Consider the following 9,862-nt stretch of genomic DNA (forward strand, 5'->3'; position numbering starts at 1 on the left):
GGGGGCAAAGGGGCGGGGCACCCTCCTTCCTCAGCCCTCCTCTGGGTTCCTCTGCCCACCCTCTGCACAGACACTAACTGTGGGGGTGGGTGGGTCACTCACTTTTGCACCCCCCCAGCGCATGAGTCTGGCCTCCCCCACAGTGAGATCCACAGTGCATTTGCCCCCACCCCCTCTGTGATTTGTGCGCCACCCAGTTTGAAGCCGTGTGTAGGGTTAAGTGACATCTTAAGGCCTTGCAATTAGTGGGGGGAAAAAACGTGACGAGTATTTTGGGTAGCGACAGGCGGTGGTTATCGATTTGGATGTGCCCCGTATCGACAGTCCGGCGACGGTTTCGACTCGACTGGGCTTGATTGGAGGTGATGCCATGGCAGCGAACGAACCCGTCTGCCCCGGGAACATCCGCCCAAATTTTGTTGGGCGCTTTCTTTACGAAAGCGGATGAGACTCCAGAAAAAACAAGACTCCTAGGAAGGAGCCAAGACTCCTGAGACAAGACTCAAAAAGACTCCTGAGGAGGCTCCAGCTGAGAGTACGCTGAAAGGTCCCACCGAGAGCCCTCCTGCAAAAGGTGCCACCGAGAGCCCTTCGAAAGGTCCGGCAAAGTCACCTCAAAGAAGTCCTTCCAAGTCCATATGATTGCTATTTACAATATAAATACATTAATGTAGCTTTATGACTCATCTATAATTGATCGAGTACAAAATTCTGGGTTATTTTTGGTGAAAATAGGGGATGGCGCCTTGGTTCAGGAACCGATTTTCCATTTTGACGTTGTTTCCTATGGGAAAATCGGTTCCGAGTTATGATTTTTCAACTTACGATGCGGTTTTCAGGAACCAGTTGTGTCGCAAGTCCGAGGACTGCCTGTATATGTCTCCACAGTTGTTATTCATACTGAGTTCATAAATTAGTGCAGAAATAAGAGGAAGAAATTCTGCTGGATATGCAAAACAAAGAGCAACCTCAAAAAGACACTCATGGACCCAGAGGGTCAGATTTCCAGCTTCTGCTTCCTCTGTGCAAAAATGAAGTTTATTTCCTACATGTGGGGACTTTTTACCATCTTGAACTGTTCCTGAACCTGAGGAAGGGCATTTGAGCCTGAAAACTTTCAGAAAAAGATTTTTTTTTTTGCAATTCCTCAGTTGGTCTAATAAAAGGTATCATTTCTGAACCAGGAGTTCTAGATTTTTGCAGAAATAACAATAATTCTTCTTAAAAATTTGTGAAAATCCATTTTCGTGGATTATTTTTATCATATGGGGCTTCTTAACATGGACATAATTTAGGGCCTCAGCATGTCATAATCCAGCACTGGGGTGAACCCTGCCCATGGCAGCAGCATCTCTAGCCAGGCAGGGCTGAAGGAGTCCATTGTCCTCTCCCTGGTCCCTTCTAATCCTTCCTTCCACCCCGTGAAGGGCCCTCCCTCCTTGTGCATGGCCTTGATGCTGCCCCATGCAGCCAGCCTTGGTTCTGCTGTCTGTTCCCTGCTCCTATGTCCCAGTCCTGCAGATTGGTTTTAACTCATGCCAACAGTCATATGTGTTTTGTGCTTCCATTGGAAACTACATAACACGATCCTGAGGCCCCTCGCCTGCTAGTGAACCATCTAGCTTTTTCTGACCTGGAGAAACAAGTGTGTGGTGCTCTATGGGATGAGGCACCTCTGCACCCCCCTGCTCCAAATTCAGCATCCCTTCCCATCATCCCTTCAATCCCAACTCATCCTGTCTGCTGCAATCCTGCCTCCCACCCCTGCCTCCAGACCAGTCGCTAACACTGCAGCCCTGGCACCTAAGTGCACCCTGCCCCCGTGCCATGCTCCACGTCTTCCTGCCGGGCAGCCTCTCCTACAGTGCTGCCCACCCCTGTCCTCCTGGGAATGAGGCAAGGGTGGGGAGCATAGTCTCCTCTTCCCACCCCCTTGCTCTGCCAGGGTCAGCTCCAGGGGTTTCCCCTTGCCTAGACTGGGTGCTGCAGGGAGGCAATGAGCAGACAGGACCCTGGCTCCCTTGTTTGCTGTTTCAGGTGAGGTTACAGGGCCTTTCAGCTCAGGCAAGAGCAGCTCACACATTTTAGATCCTGTGATCCTAGGTTCAAATCCAGGGCCTGGCGACTGTCCCAGAGGGACCATGTTCCAGTGATACTGCCATACCTGGCTCTGCCCTTTTAGATTGCTCTTTCCATCCTAAGTACCGTCCCTAGATGGAGATCAGGTATGGAATGTGTTGCCCTGCAGGGCACTGTCTCCTTCAAAGTGGGCTATCCAGCATAACAGGAGCAGGGTCATCCCACCATGGCTTCAGATAGAAAGAGTAGCTGGGGAGCTGCATAGGCAACCATGCTGTTCAACGCCCGCAACTCTTTTCATGTGAGAAAATGCTTTGGGGGAAATTAAATTAAATGAACCTCACAGAATTTGCCTTCCCTGTCCCTCCAGAACTGTCTTTCCTGTGGCACAGTGAGTGTGGCTCGCTAAAAAGAGGAAAGATGACACCAGGTTAGCAGAGCTGGGATCAGTTCCTGGCTGTGCCACAGGCTTTGTATGTGACCATAGGCAAGTCTATAGCCCCCCTACAAAATAGGGATAGTAATATGTGTTCTCTCCCACTTCACTTTTTATCTCTCACCCACTTAAATGATAAGCTCTTTTAGGGCTGTGCACTCTTACTTTGTGTCTGTGCAATGCACAGCACAGTGGGGCCTCTGCACATTAGACTAGACTAACACAAGTAATTACCGGCAGTAAATAATAATAATAGTAATAAAAGCTATTCTGGCCAGCATATTTCAATGGAGTTGTAAAGGTGTCTTTGCTTTCCCTATCACAGATATGTCCTTATCCCTACCTATGGGGACTTTCTACCATCTTGTACCATCTATACTTTTCCCAGAGCCTGATGAAGAGACTTTGATCCCAAAAGCTTGCAGAAAAGGACAATTTTCTTGCCATTTTCCAGTTGGTCTAATAAAAGGTATCATTTTGGAACCAAGAGTTCTAGTTTTTTGTATTGCCTATCACAGATATTAACTTATGTGTTAAGAGAATGGGATCTTTTTTGCCTCAGTCCTCCCCCCACAAAAATGTTTATCTTAATCCTTGCAACCATCTGCCCAGTTCACACTCCCAACACCATATCTTTACTCTGTTCACCAGTCCAAAGAGTCTTCGCTAGATCTGCCTAATTTTAGATTGGGGGTGGGGGAAGGCAGGTAAGTAAAGAAAAGAGGATTTGGGGAAATCCAAAACGACAAGTAAATACATGCAGTGAAATTCAACCCAGATCAGTCTGTGGAGTCGTCATTTGAATCATTACATCCAAATGGTCATTGCATCCAGATTTGGAGCACGCGCCAATTTGCTAATCAGGCACATTTGAAGAGCTAAATCTCTATCTAGCTAGGACAGACAGCCCTGCTAGGCATGATCCTAATGTCAAAGCAGGTCAGTCAGGTTATGTGACTCTAATTAGCCCTCCCACAAACAGTAACATGCTTTACTTTCCAGCCAAGTGCCTCTTGGGAAGATCTGAAATTCTTGCTTGCCTTGGAAACATGAAAGAAAATCAAAGGCATCACTCAAAAATCTAATCCTTACAACCAACTGTGTCCTGAGCATTGCACATGAGAGAATGGTTTCTAGGAAGTAGTTTCACCTCAGTGGTGATCACCACAGTTGCACAGCACTAAAAATAACAAACTCTTCCCTCCAAGGGACATGCCGTTGCAAATTAGGCACATATGGAGAGAAGGTTAGTACCACTGTTATGTATATTGCTGTAGCACTCAGACGACCCATCACAGTCACAAAAGTGCTAGGCACTGTACTCTTACATAATGCAAAGACAAAAGCCACCTGCTGTGTGGCTTCACCTCTCTGGGCTTCAGTTTCCCAATCTGTAATATGGGACTAATGATACTTAATTCCTATGTAAAGTGTTTTGAGATCTGCTGATGAAACCTGCGCTACTGTCACAGCTTTGATGAAACTCTCCCAGGAAGGGTTAAAGGGTGAAAGAAAATATGGCTGGACAGAGGCTTAGGGAAGGAAAGAGGCAAGAAGACATGTTTTCATTCAAGAGCAGAAGGGGTAACACAAACAGTCCTATGGTCAATGCATCTCTAGACCCTTAGGGCAGGTGGTATTAAATCTCCATGTCCACATGCATCCTGGCATGCACTGGGGTACTGGCTATCTTGTCTGTGGTGAACTGTCTAACAGGAAAAAGACTGAGGGCCTGCAAATGGTTCGCCTTCAGACAAATAACCTGGAATTGAAAGGGTTGTGTAAACAATTTTCCTGACTCATCCAGCCCTCCAGTCACACTTGGATTCCTTATGATTGTGTGAAATCTCTTCTGATGCTTTTGGCTGAGCGCTCGTACATCTTCTAATGCTTCCCTATCATAGACAATGCAAAAGTAACATTAATATGACAGTGCCCTGTCTCAGGTCTCCACCAGGCAGGGCATGCTGCCATTGCTGCAGAGAAGGATAAAATCCTAGAGCATTGTTGCTTTTGTGATGGCAGTGCAGTTTTATCACAGTGGATAGAGTAAATCCTCTCTGGAATAGTGTGAAAAAGAGAAAAAAGGGGAGGAAGAAAACACTGAATTCAAGCAGCACAAGCAGTGTTACTTCAAAAAGACTGTACAAAATACCCCGTCCCATTTGGGAAGTTGTAAGTGCTCACACACAATGTGATACCACAAGGCCATCCACGTGGTATCGGCACCTGTTCTCTCTCAGTCCAGTTCAATAATCTCTATTGACGTGACAAGTATTGCCCCAACTTAAAGCACAATGCCATTGGGTATCTGTCTGAAGTCAAAACAACACATTAAGGATCATCTCAAAATAAGACTTTGCACAGCAGTATCTATCTAATCAATCTAGCCATGCATTTCTAATGAGCTCATTACTGTGGCATTTTAGTGCACTGCTATCTAACATTGCAGGTTTAATTCTGTGTCCATTTGGCATTATTGTCTTTGGTCGCAAGCTGCTATATGCTAATAGGATAAGGCTTTTTAAAGCACTTAACAAATATTACCTAATTCTCCCCTCTGCGGCAGGAAAGGATATTGCTCCCAGATTACAGATCAGGAACTAGAGGTAAAGAAATTAAATGATTTGCCTCAGGCCATTAAGCAAGGACATGTCAGAGTGGTAGTTGGACCTCAGGACATCCTGTCCTCAAGGTCCCTTCTTAGTTGACTATCCACATTTCTCTCTCAATTTTTTTAATGTTCCTATCATGCATCTCGAGTAGAGCCAAGGAGGTGATCCTCCCCCTCTACGCGACACTGGTCAGGCCACAGCTGGAGTATTGTGTCCAGTTCTGTGCACCCCATTTCAGCAGGGATGTGGACAACATGGAGAGGGTCCAGAGGAGGGCCACCCGCATGATCCGGGGACAACAGGGCAGACCCTACAGTGAGAGACTGCGGGACCTGAACCTGTTCAGCCTCCACAAGAGAAGGCTGAGGGGGGACCTGGTGACCGTCTATAAACTCACTAGGGGGGACCAGAAGGGTTTGGGGGAGACGCTGTTTCCCCTAGCGCCCGCTGGCATAACAAGGAGTAATGGGCACAAGTTGATGGAGAGGAGGTATAGATTGGACATCCGCAAAAACTACTTCACAGTTAGGGCGGCTAGGAGCTGGAACCAACTTCCAAGGGAAGTGGTGCTGGCCCCTACCCTGGGGGTCTTTAAGAAGAGGCTGGATGCCTACCTGGCTGGACTCATTTGAGTCCCGTTTCTTGTTTTGGGGTTTTTGTTGTTCTCCCGCCCTGGCGGGGGGTCGGGCTAGAAGATCTACTAGGTCCCTTCCGACCCTAAATCTATGAAACTATGAAACTATCACTGCATATACAAGGGTCAAATATAGAGGTTAGGTGACACTAAGTGTGTCACCTCCAGCATTATTCAGTTTAGCCGCTTTGCTTGGAAAACTTTATTTTGTGTTGATTTTCCAATCTGCACAAGTCTCTGGTGCCCTTTACCACCAGTCCAGATAAAGTGAATCACCTCTATCCTAGAGGCAGCAGCAGAGATGAACATTGATTCAGTCTCTTGGTGAGCCAAGGGGGATGGAAAGTGCATATTTGTCTGCTTTGTTATATGTGAATGTAGGAGCAGCAATGATTGCACTCAGACCCCAAGACTGTCTTACCTGGATGAAGCAAGGACAAATGTCAGTACTGGAGAGGATGGTCATTGTCCTATCTTGATTCTCAAAATTTTCTCTTTCAACCAGCATCACCTCTTTCGTACTTGGATGCAGGTTGTGCCAGCTGCCTTTTTTTTTCCAAGGGCTTATCTCTTGCAGGCACTGTGACATCTGCCTGATGGTGCTGACTGCATCTGCTGAAAGGGAACAGAAGAGCTAGTTGTCATTGGCATTTTGATGGTATTGTAGCCCTTGGCTCCCTGTGACCTCTCCGGCAGCTTTCCTGTACATGATGAAAAGGAGAGGAGACAGGACAGATTGTTCCAAGTAGGAGTGGACTTGAGGAGGAAAAACAACTGTACATTCACTGCTCTCTCATCAACATCTGTTTGAGGGCAGCAGCTGAAAACAGCTTTGCCTCTGCTGGGTTGTCACCCCTTTACACTGAGGGTAGCAGACATACCTAGCACAGAGCGCATCCAGATAACAGATTCCACAGGACATCGTTATCGTGCCAAGAGATGTTGTTCAGAGGTGCAGCTAGCCCCTCAAGGATTGCATTTTAGATGAAACCTTCCCATTTCCTAAGTTTCCACATCATTGAATAAGTTTTCTTTTTACAATATTTTTTATAAATACAGTTATCTCTGGAGACACCGGGTGATGTCCTGGTACATGCAGGTTCTCTAAACCTGATTTACCCAGCAAAGGCAATAGAGATAGCAAGAAGGCAAAGTGGAAAGAGAGTTTAGCTCCAAAGGTTATCTCCCTTACAGTACTGGTGTGCTGTGTGCAACCAAGATGCCTTCGTTTTTGTGCGCTGCACCTTTAAATTTCAAAGGACTCTTAATAGCTGGCTTTTTTTACATGCTTTGTACAGCAGAGAGAAGCAATACATATATGCCACGACCTTTCACAAAAACTTTTTGTACTTTATTGTTGTTGCTTTCCACAGTCTAAACATCAAAGGACTTAAAACGAATGGTAGGACAACAATGCACTTTATGTATGGGAGAAAACAAGTAGGTGTCTCAGGAGTGAGTTTGGAAGTTTCAGATAGATATTTTTCCAATATTTCTTCCCAGAAATTTTCTATTACAGCCTTTTATTGCTTTCTTTAAATCTTAGAGCTCAAGTTCCCTTTACATTAAAGTGGCACTACTGCTAATAATTCTAGTTTCTTTTTCTGGGTCTCCAGAGCTGCATACAATGTGTTTGTGTGCAATACAACAACTGTCTAGAGCTGAAAGGAGAATGGGCGCTCTTGCTGTCATGCTGTAGACATTTATGTCTTGCAGTCACCTGCTGAGAAAATAGCTTAAACAAGATTAAAACACCCACTGAAGTCTCACAATTGTACAGTGACGGAGGCACAATTGCATGTTTCCAAAGCATGTACTATTAGCAGCCAAGACTGTTTTTTAGTGATTTGCAGAAACATTACAAACCATTTTCAGGTTGTTTTTTTCCTTTAATGCATCATCAAGAATGGGTAGAAGAATGATCTAGTAGAGAGGGCACTGGAATGAATTCACTTTGTGACTTCCAATTCATTTCAAAGATTGCCTGCATGATTTTGGGTAAGTCACTTAATCTACATGGGTTTGGTTCCCCATCTGTAAAACAGAGATAACACTTTGCTACTTCACAGTAGCGATATCAGAGTAGCGGTAAAAGACAAAACCATTAGCAACTCTGAGGGCCTTCAGATACCATAGTGATGACGGGGTGTATAAATAGTTAGAATAACACTGTCCTCTATTCCAGTGGCAGAATGCTTTGTTCAAACACACAAGTTCGCACACAGGGAACGATTCTGCAGCAATACACAAATCTAGCCTTCTGCACATGGATTAAGGTAAACAATGTGCACACTTATAGATACTGGTTTCATTGAACAGAAAATATACTCACAGACAGGTGAGAGATAGAGCCAAATCCTCATTAGGTGTAAAATAGGGTTGCTCCACTGCCTTCACCCTTCATTGGAGTTCTATTGATTTAAAGTCACTGAAGATTTGCCTACATATATACAGAGGTATCACAAAAGGAAATATCATTTGAATCTCTCAAACTACAAAATGATTTAATCAGTGTTGTATACTTAGCCCGATACATTATTCCACTTAAATAGTTTCTATTCATAGATATCTATTCAGGACAACGCATAGATACATGCAAACACATCTGTAACAAGAAATACGCCTTACATAGCACGTATAACATACATTATATATGTGTATATGCATACACACACACACACATATATATATATCATACATACATACATGGTATTGTATGCAATATCTCTGATCAGATAGATCACTTGTGAGGAAGGGTGGTTATATCATACAGGCAATACTGTAATATGTCAAGCTCAGATTTTAAGTTAAATTTTAGGAAAACCAGCCTTTTTTCTTTTCCCTGATGTAACAGGGAGCCAGAGGCTCTCCCTTTCTTTAAGGGAACACCAGCAGTAGGGAGAGCTCCAGGTGGGATAGTCTGCCCATTAGGAGTAGCAGAAAAACAGGGTGCCTGGGTACTTTCGACTGGGGGTGCTTACTGCAGAGCTAATTGCCCTGCAGTAGTACCACGGAGTAGGGGTAAAACTCCTGGCTTAGCAGCTGTAAGTTGCTCTAGGCTAGGGACAGACATTACACGTAAACAGGTTTAAGTGATCAGAAACTGGTTTAAGACTGTAACAGAACAGACGTTCAGTGCACATAAACCAGTTTGAAAATGGCTGATGCCAGTTTAAGATAAACCTGGTTGAATGTAGTATCAGACTTAGCTGATTTGGGTCAAACTGGTTTATGCAATTTCTGTCCTAGACCCCTTCCTGGTTTAAGTTAAATAAGGCTCCCCCAGCATCCTGGCATGCTCTCTGGGCTGTGAGGGGCTCTCTGCTCCACAACAGAACTGGCCCCTCCCCTCTGCTCCATGGCTGCACCTCAGCAGAGACTGCAGGTGTTTGCCTGACTTCCCCCTGCTCCCCCCTTCCCCTCCCGTCTGTCTTACACAGACACCTCTCAGTATTAGCTAGCAGATCACATGCTGGCTATGGTCCACGCTGTGGCAGACGGGACAAAGGCAAAATCAACAGGTAGCTAGTAATGTCACTCGGCTGTTTTCTTAATGGGGCAATAAACACTGTGTTATCAACTTCCTGCTGGGCTAGTCAGGAGGCGGGGAAACCCCACTCTAATAACAGCATCCTGCCAGGGCCTGGCCACACCCCACTCCGCTCAGCACTATAGAAGAGAAGGGAGGCCTGCTCTAGTGCCCCCTGGCTTCTAGCCTGCACCACTGCAGGCATGTGCTGGCATTTCTGGGATGTTGGCACAGCTGTAAACTGATTTAGCCTAGCCAAGTTAGACTAATCTGCAATGATTAAATCAATTCAGGCTTAGACTTTTTAAATGTCTGTATCTAGCCCTCAAGGTCAGCCAGCCAGCCTAAAAGAGAATACCTGTGGAGACTGGGGGGAAATAGCCTGACCCAGAGGGGACTGGGCTTAGGCAGCATACAAGATCAGGGCTTGAGCCTAGGAGTTAGTCTTTCAGCCATAGTCATCACAGAGTAGATCTTTCCTTAGCAGCCTGAAGAATCCAACTATCTGGGGACCTTACTGCTCTGCATGTTAAAAGTAAAGAAGTGAGAGCTTGCAGAAGAGCTAAATG

The sequence above is a fragment of the Gavialis gangeticus genome, unplaced genomic scaffold (genome assembly GCF_001723915.1).
Source record: "Gavialis gangeticus isolate Ggan-Ray unplaced genomic scaffold, GavGan_comp1, whole genome shotgun sequence".
Lineage (NCBI taxonomy): Eukaryota > Metazoa > Chordata > Crocodylia > Gavialidae > Gavialis > Gavialis gangeticus.